Here is an 8,602-nt window from a genome sequence, read left to right as displayed (position 1 = left end):
TCACACTTACTACAGTAGTCTCGAAAAATTCTATTAAATCAGAAATGTCTTGATTCTAAGATAAGTCAAGGCCTCTGTGCCTAGGGCAAACTAAGCATACTGTAGCCACTGTAGCCATTTATAGTCCAGAAGGGCCAAGCCTCTGGAGATCTAAGGTACAATGAAATCTACGATCTCTGTCAAGTGGTTTTAGTCGAAGACTTCATTCTTTCTGCACCAGGAAGTGCAGATGAACCACTTATTCTGGCAAATGTTGCAGGAAAGATTGGGGTCTACATCTCAAGATCACTTCTGCAGCTGCTCCTGAAAACCCACTTAGCTCTGAGTCTTTTGACAGTCTGAGCAGTCAGAGCTAGGTAGACAAACCTTGGTAAATCTTCTGACATGGATTGTTTGAAGATTGTGTCTTTGAGGAAGTAGTCTTGGAAAATCTACCAGAAGACCACAGGTCAGGAACCATTCCTTTAGGGCAAAAGGGTAATCAGAATCACTGACACATTCTTGTGGGACTGAGTTGTTCAATACTTCCCGTATCATTCTGAGAGGAGGAAGGCATAAGATCCTTGTCAGACCAGTCCTGCAACATGTGTCCATTGCTCATGCCAATGGATCTGAGTACTGTGAACAAAAAGAGGCAGGCGATTGTTCTTGGACATTGTGAAAAGATCCAACTTTGGTCTTCCCACAGTCTCAAAGAGCCGAGGCAGGCTAAGGATGAAGGAAGTCACTCTGTGAGAAATGACTTGGTTGCCTCGGGGATTAGCTGGTCTACCAGCACATTTAGTTTCCCCTGGAAAAATCTTGTCAAGTGCTTGTTCTGTTCTGGTCGGCCAGAAAAGCAGATCCCTCACTGCTTTGCAAAGTGAAGCAATGAGTTCCTCCCTAGGCTGATGTATGACAGTTTGTAGTGTTGAGCGAATGAACTGCTATGGTTTATGCATTACACCTCTGAGGCAAAAAACACCAGGGCCAAGTGAATGGCAGCAGGTTCTTTCACATTTATATGTATTTCTTCTGATCTTGTGGCCATGTCCTGGAGACTTCCCTGTCTTCAGGAGGCAATGACTCATGTCGGCGTCTGGAAAAGGATTTAGGTCTGGGTTCTGTGGGGAAAGTGACTTTCCTTGTAATAACCTGCTTTCAGATCTCCACCAAAGCAGGTGTTCCTTGATGCTCTGGGTCACCGGAAACATGAGAGTCTGGATGTTTCTTTCTGTCCCAACTGGCTTTGAGGAAAAACTGAAGCACCCTCATATGAAGTCTCCCCAGTGAAATGAACTGTTCTATCGAGGCCAATGTTCCGAGGAGACTCATCCATTTGTTGGCCGTGCAGCTCTGAAGGGAGAGAAATTCGTTGATTGTACATAGACAGGATTCTACTCTCTTTGCGGCCGGAAGAGGTTGAAAAAGACGAGAGTTCAGAGTCATCCTCAAATATACTATTTCTTGAGAGGGAGTCATTTGGGACTTCTGACGACTGATTAACAGACCCAATTCCTGGGTTAACAGAATTGTTTTCTGAAGATCTTCTGTGCATTGCTCCTTTGCCTGGGAGTAAAGGAGCCAGTCATCCAGGTAAAGTGAGATGTTTATCCCCGTGAGATGAAGCCACAAGATGCCGGAGGCCAGAACCTGAGTTAACGCGAGGGCTGTGGTTTATCCGACATAAGGCTCGAAACGCTGGCGATTTGGTCTGAAATACAAATCTTAAATTATACCTTGACTCCCAGTATGCGAGGATGTGGAAGTACACATCCTGCATATCTATTGAGACCACATACAGGCAGTCCTCCGTTATCGGTGGGGGTTCCATTCTGGGGGTGTGATGATAACCGAAAATCGCCACTAACCGAAAATCGGCGATTTCCGGCGCTTCTTCAGCGATTTTCGGGTTTATCAATGCCAAAAATTGTTGATTTTCGGTTATTGCCGCCTCTGTTAGGTATGTATTGGCACTAACACCCAATTATCGGCGCCGATAAGTGGAAATCGGCGATTTTCAGCACCGAAAATTGCCGATTTTCGTCGCTAGACAAGCGCCATGAAACCAGATCGTCATTAACCGAGCCCGTCGTTAACCGGGGACTGCCTGTAGTCTCCCTGACAAATCGAGGCCAGAATGGACCGATTCATTTCCATGCGAAACTTCGTCTTTAGCAAAAAGTTGTTCAGTGCGCTTACATCTAGGACCGGTCTCCATCCTCCTGTGGCTTTGGGGACTACAAATAGCCGATTGTAAAACCCCCTCTGAAGTCGGATCTGTGACTACTTCTATTGCCCTCGTCTCGAGGAGGGAGTGTACTTCCTCTGAGAGGAGCTGCAAACCTCCGGAGGCCTATGGGTAAGCAGTCAAGCTGATTCCCCTTTCTCCTTCCAAAACTCCCAAAAGAGAAGGAGCCTGGCACCTACTGGGGCTTGGAAGATACTGGGATCTTTTCTTGGCTGATGTCTTGGAAGAGGACTTCTTGATTGAGCGAGGGGTATTATTATTATTATTATTAAAATAGTTTAACCAGACCACTGAGCTGACTAATCAGCTCTCATAGAAGACTGTGAATTAGGATGAAATGCCAGGTCTAGGCCTATATGGGACCAAACAGGTCATTCGCATGATGATGAATAAGTAATGAAGTTTCAAAGAAAAACTGTATAACATACATGCTTTACTCTGAAACGCATGTTCGCATGCATGCCCTCTTGGCTGAGCCCTTCCCTTGCTCACACATAAGCGAAAGGGCTGTAAAGGAGAGGATGACTCAGAGGTAAAAGAAGGAAGCTCCTTAGGGTGCCTTGAAGAATGCACTAAAAGATCTTGCGTCGACTTCTTTTGCAAAGCTGTAGCAATATTATTCACCAAAGACTGTGGGAACAAACACTCTCACACCAGAGGGGAAAAGGGTAGGGCAGATTTCTGAGCCATAGTTACTCCCTTTGAGGTGAAAGAGCAGCAGAACTCTCGTTTTCAAAATACCTAAGGCATAGAGGTAGGCCAGTTCACTGGAAATTATCTCAAATCCCTTTAACGGCGCACGAGAAAACTCCAAGCAGGTCCATAGACAAGTCCGAAGGTACCACTGGGTATTCTTGAATTTTACGTGCTAGAGCACCCACTGTCCAGTCCAAAATACTGACCACTTCAAACACTTTGAACATATTTTTAATAAAGTGGTGCACTGTAATTCGGCTGCGGAGGACATAATCTTGGCGGCAGAAAATGCTAATCTACGGGAAGAGTCAATGAGACAGGAGAAATCTCCCTGGGAGAAGGCAGGAACACCCAGGAAGGAGCTTCCTCCGATAGCATAACACTGATACCTTCTATTCAATAATCTGGTAGGAGGATAACTGAAGCAAGCTTTCCCTTTCTCCCTCTTGTCTGAAAGCCAGATTTCAACCTCGCTTAGTGCCTTCTTTGCAGAAGTGGAGAGAACCATCTCTCTGGTAACTTAGTCAACTCACTGGAGAGACCACTCATCTGAAAAGCTGATTGGGGCGAAGGCAGAGCAGCTGGAAAGAAGAAGGCTGGAAAACTGAGCAAAAGATACTGCAACAGTGCAGCGAAAGCCAAAGAAGTCGAATCCTCTTCTGGTTCCACATCTAATTCCTCTTCCGCAGATGAGTCCGGTGACAATGACAACTCCTAGGAAGGTTTCACAGACAAAGGAGGTTTCTTCAAAAACCCAAAAATTTCATCCAGACACTGCTGAATCAGAGCAAGGGAAGGATCCAAACAAGGTGACTGAGCTATGTAATTACTTGGTAATTTACTTATATAAAATTATTTCTTTCAACATAAATACAAACCTTCATTCTTTATATACGAGACTTAGCCATTGGTGGGGGGAGTCTGGGCAAATCTCTGAACCGACTGACTGGTTCTGCCCACCTGGGAGTACCTTCCTGGTCTGGAAGAGCTACGGAAGGAATCTCACACCTCTATCTTGCTGGAAACATGGGATGCTGCAACTGCTAGACTCTTCAGTCTGAAGACCTGGAGCAAGCTGAGTGATAGCCTTTCACTGAGACAATTTAAGGGAGTTTGTTTTGGTGAAGAGGGATGAGGATGGCAGCAATCTGCTCAACAGATGCTCCAACTGGAGGGATATCCATTCTACGAAACCAATCACAGAAGAAGGTCCACCTTCCTTGGTACACATTTGTGGAAGAATAATGGAGGTAGCCAGCCATCTCTCTCACAGCCCTAAAAGAAAAGCCTCTCTTGCTAGTTATGCCGGATAACCTCCACGTGTGCAGCTGAAGGGAATATTCTGCTTGGTGGTATCAGCATCTCTAAACATGTGAATGACATGGAAGAGTGGACCAAGGTGGAATCTCTCTTGGTGCCACAGCCAAGAGAGTCAGCAAATATTAGTATAACTAAGTTTGAGGCCAACAAGGAGCCATCAAGGTCATCCTGAGACCATGAGTAATGAACACTGTTGATATCCTGCAAATCAAACTGAAAGGTGAGAAAGTGAGGAAATCCAAATCACCTTAAGGGTGTTGGAAAGTATCTCCCATCACCAACCAGGGATCAGGCACTGGAAAACAGATTACGTACTGGGAGTTTCCTGTTCAATCATGGTAGCCAACAGGTCAAGCATCAAACACCTCCGAACAGCCTTTCTGCTATGCTGGGATATATAGTGCATTCTATACCCACAACCTGACTTTTGACAAATGAGCTGGTCTGCCAGACATGTACCTGACTGACAGCTTGACAGTGTGGCAAACTGCCCACTTATGGTTCTGCACTACTAACTGACAGAGGAAAGGAGACACTGTCCTTCCTCGTTTGTTGACATGTAAAAACCCTTACAGTTGTGTTGCTGCTCTTCAACACTAGTTGGTGACCTACCAACTGATCTTGAAATGCTTGCACTGCTAATCACACTACCTGCATCTCCAGAACACTGATATGCAGTAGAGGTATGTCCTTTGCCAACAATCCTGAAATTAATACTCTTTTCAGGTGTGTGCCCCAACCCTTCTTTGATGCATCCATAAACAGCTATATTCCCAGAGGAGGAGAGTTCAACACAACTTCTGCTAAGATGATTCTGTTAATCATCCATCACTCTAGACCCCCCTGATATCTCAGACCAACAGAACATGATAAGGGAGGTTCAAAAGAGCTGATTAGTCTTGCTTCATTTGCCAACGAAGGGAATGTGGGTGAATCCGGCTCTGAGGAGCAAGCTTCTTCAAGGATGATCGGTGACCAGGACCACCTGCCAAAGCCAAGTTGGTTGTTCTTGCCATGCCAGAACTGCTCTGTTACTGCCTTGAATTTTCTCACTCAAGAGTCCGAGGGTAAGGGTCTCAATACTACTGAGTCTATGAGCATGCCCAGGTACTTTGCTAGCTGCTTGGAAATGAGAGCAGACTTCTCCCAACTCATACAATCCCCAACTCGCAATCTCTATTTTGGAGCAAGTGCATCTTGGAAGGTGCCAGGACTAGCCAGTGGTCCAGGTAATGCAAACAGCATGTAGCCCTTGACGAGAGGGCCCAAGCCAGCACCAAGGTGAAAACCTGAGTAAACACCTGTGGGCTGTTGCCTTTCTGAAGCAAAAAACTTTGAACTTATATATGGTCCCACTGCAGACAGAGTGGAAAAACTTACGCGAGTCCTGGGTACTTGAAGGTATGCATCCTTCAAGCCTATCAAAAGCATGAAGTTGCCCCTTTTCATGGACTCCAAGCACTGAATTCACCAAGGAGGAGAAAGATGATAAGGAAGAAGGTCTAGAACAATTCTTCCCTTTCCTCTCTCAGGTCTTGCTGGTATTACACACCAATTGGGTGGTCAAGGCAAAAACTAAAAACATCAACATATAAGCAGCAACTTGGATGACTACCACTAAAGGAGGATCCCTCTTCACATCAGCCAAGAAAGAAGCAGCACGCGCAGTACAGAGCACCTTCTTCTCCACAGCTGGGATGTCCAGAAGGGCAGTAAAAGATAGACTGCCAGGGATGTTTAGTACAGGAAATACTTTTCGGCGGGTACTCAAACAGATGTATGCCTCATACCTGGAATATCAGAGGCTATTAAGGCAGGAGGTGAGGCTGGTGCTAGAGATGGAGCCTGACTAAGGGGGCACTATACCCAACAGCAGTGTAGTCCTCTGAGGAGAGCAGGTGACAGAACTCCAAGTGAAGGACTTCAAGTTAAGCACCAATTTCCAAGGCGGAGGGAGGAGATTATAACCTCTGTAGACAGTGGTATAAGAAAGGAGGAGGGAGAAAAGAAGGAATTACAATGATAGTCATTGGGGGTACATTCAGCCCTGATGAGCCTGGTGAATGCCTCTCAGCCTTCCTCCCATTCCAACTGAAATTCTCCCACCAAGGGAAAGTCAAGCCAACACATCCTTGCAGGGGAAGACATGCACCAATAACTTCTCCCTACAAAATAGGCAGTACTATTGGGGTCAACCACAACAAGAAGACATAAGCACCACAAACATGGCCCATGTGTCCCGCAGGGCATTGTTCATGTTTTCTTCACATCAAAGAAAATACAGGTTCGGAAAACAGGTTGTACAGCAAAAAGGACAGCAACCTAAATATTCATCCAATTATTTAATGACAGGAAGAGATAGTGCACGCGAGATGTCAATATTTATTACTTCCAGCCGGCAGGAAAGAAAAAGTGACCTTTAGTGACAAAAGGTGAGTGAAGGGTATTCCCTTGCTCTCCCCCTCAAATAATTACCACTAACAACATTGTTAGCAATTTTAACAACCAGTCCAGCTTGCACTAATGACACTCCTATTTAAAAGGCAATGGTCTATATTTACACATGAACAATTAATATAGTTTCCTCAAAGACACATGACCCATGACATAAGTCAAAAAGAACCTAAGTCAAATAATGCCTATAAAAAAATACATAGACATCCTTTGCAAACCCTTATAGAAAACCACAATGTACATATTAATTTTAAAGAATGTAAAAATTCTATGCATACTATACTGTTACTACCTGATGGGTGACAATGATGTGCTTGATGGGCTGAGGAGAGTGTTTAAGGAGGAGGAGGAAGGGACTATGTAGAGATAACACTGAAGGTTGAATTTCTTCTTCATGCAGCAAGGACAGGTCAAAAGTGTCCTGAACTCTATTACTCTTCTTTCACTCAATATGTGTATTGCCCCATTGCCTAGGCAAAGTATTCAGCACTGGGAACCATTTCCTCAAAAGGTGATGGGGCTTTGTCAACATGCGCAAATGCCTGCTTCATCTTCTTGATCATGAAGCGTTGTCGTCCAGGTTCTTGTGCTTGCTACTCTTGGTACAACTCCTGCTCACGATGCTCCATCCATTTCTCTTTCACCAGTGGCAGTTTGTCTGCCTCAAATAATAAAAAAAAATCCTCCTACTCCTAGTCCATTTTAAACAGGTGCTCAATGTCACCAGGATTTGTTCAGAATCCACCCTGGCAAAGCAAATCATTACAAATTGAAGACAGTTTCTTACAAATGCCTGAATATAAATCTCAAGTGGCTTATGGAGGTACACAGGGTGACTTTTGCTGTTCAATTCAAAGAGAAAAGCCTCCATTTCTTTGTAGATTTGCACCATTTTTCTGTGGTTGATGGCCAGTATTCTTCATCCTGGAGCATTATCTTTGATGTGAGAGCTAAAATCCTTGCCTTATCGTGAATGATTGACAATACAATATACTGTCATCAGACTCAAGCCTAGAGAACAACTCAAGGCAGCACATTTTCCCCATTTTTGTAATGCTTTAATCATAGCCTCCTTACTTTCCAACAGAACAGCATCAAGCTTATGAGCATTAGCACTATAAACTTTCTTTAGACAGAACACTACTTATTCGAACAAAATTTATTATGTTTTAAATATTTTTTTATACTTTTAAAAATTTAAATGGTTTTCATTGTGTGTATACAAATTACAGTATGGGAATCTTACACACACAGAGAATGAGGCCGACACGTTTAGAAGAGCAGGTGGATGATCCCTTAAACTCACCACACCCTGAGCATGGGAAGCGGTAACTGGCTCTACCACGTGTTTAGGGAGCAGAGGAACAAGGGTAAAGAGAGCATTCTTTTGTCAGAAGCACAGGTCAACCTGGTGTACTAAATTCACTTTCAGTGAGACCCTGTCCAACACTACCTACAGCAAAAATGTGCAAGTGGAGTGTATTATTTGCCTCCCCAAACAGGGAAAGGTGCGTACTTGAGCCATATGAGACTGGCAGCGGTCTTTACAATTCTTCTCATAGTCTACTGGAGGAAGATGAAGGCGCAAATTAGGAAGATAAAGATGAGAGTAGGAAAGAGAGGAGGAGGAGGAGGAAAGAAAACACCTATGCTTTTCTTGCCTCTAGCTTGTGCCTTGCTCTTCTCTGCAAGAGCAGTAACCAACTTAGCAATTAGCATAGGTGCAGCAAGATGTTCTCGTTTGACAGCAGCTGAAGAAAAATTGATTGGTGATGGCAGGTGAGCGAGGGTGTTCCCCCACCTTTAACCACCAGTTAACTACCTAATTATCAAATTTCAATAACCAATTCCACATATAAGGCTCTGGTTTATATTTCCATAAAAAAACATTCATAAATGACA

The sequence above is a fragment of the Macrobrachium rosenbergii genome, chromosome 5 (assembly GCF_040412425.1).
Source record: "Macrobrachium rosenbergii isolate ZJJX-2024 chromosome 5, ASM4041242v1, whole genome shotgun sequence".
NCBI lineage: Eukaryota > Metazoa > Arthropoda > Malacostraca > Decapoda > Palaemonidae > Macrobrachium > Macrobrachium rosenbergii.
Note: the sequence above shows the minus strand (reverse complement) of the source record.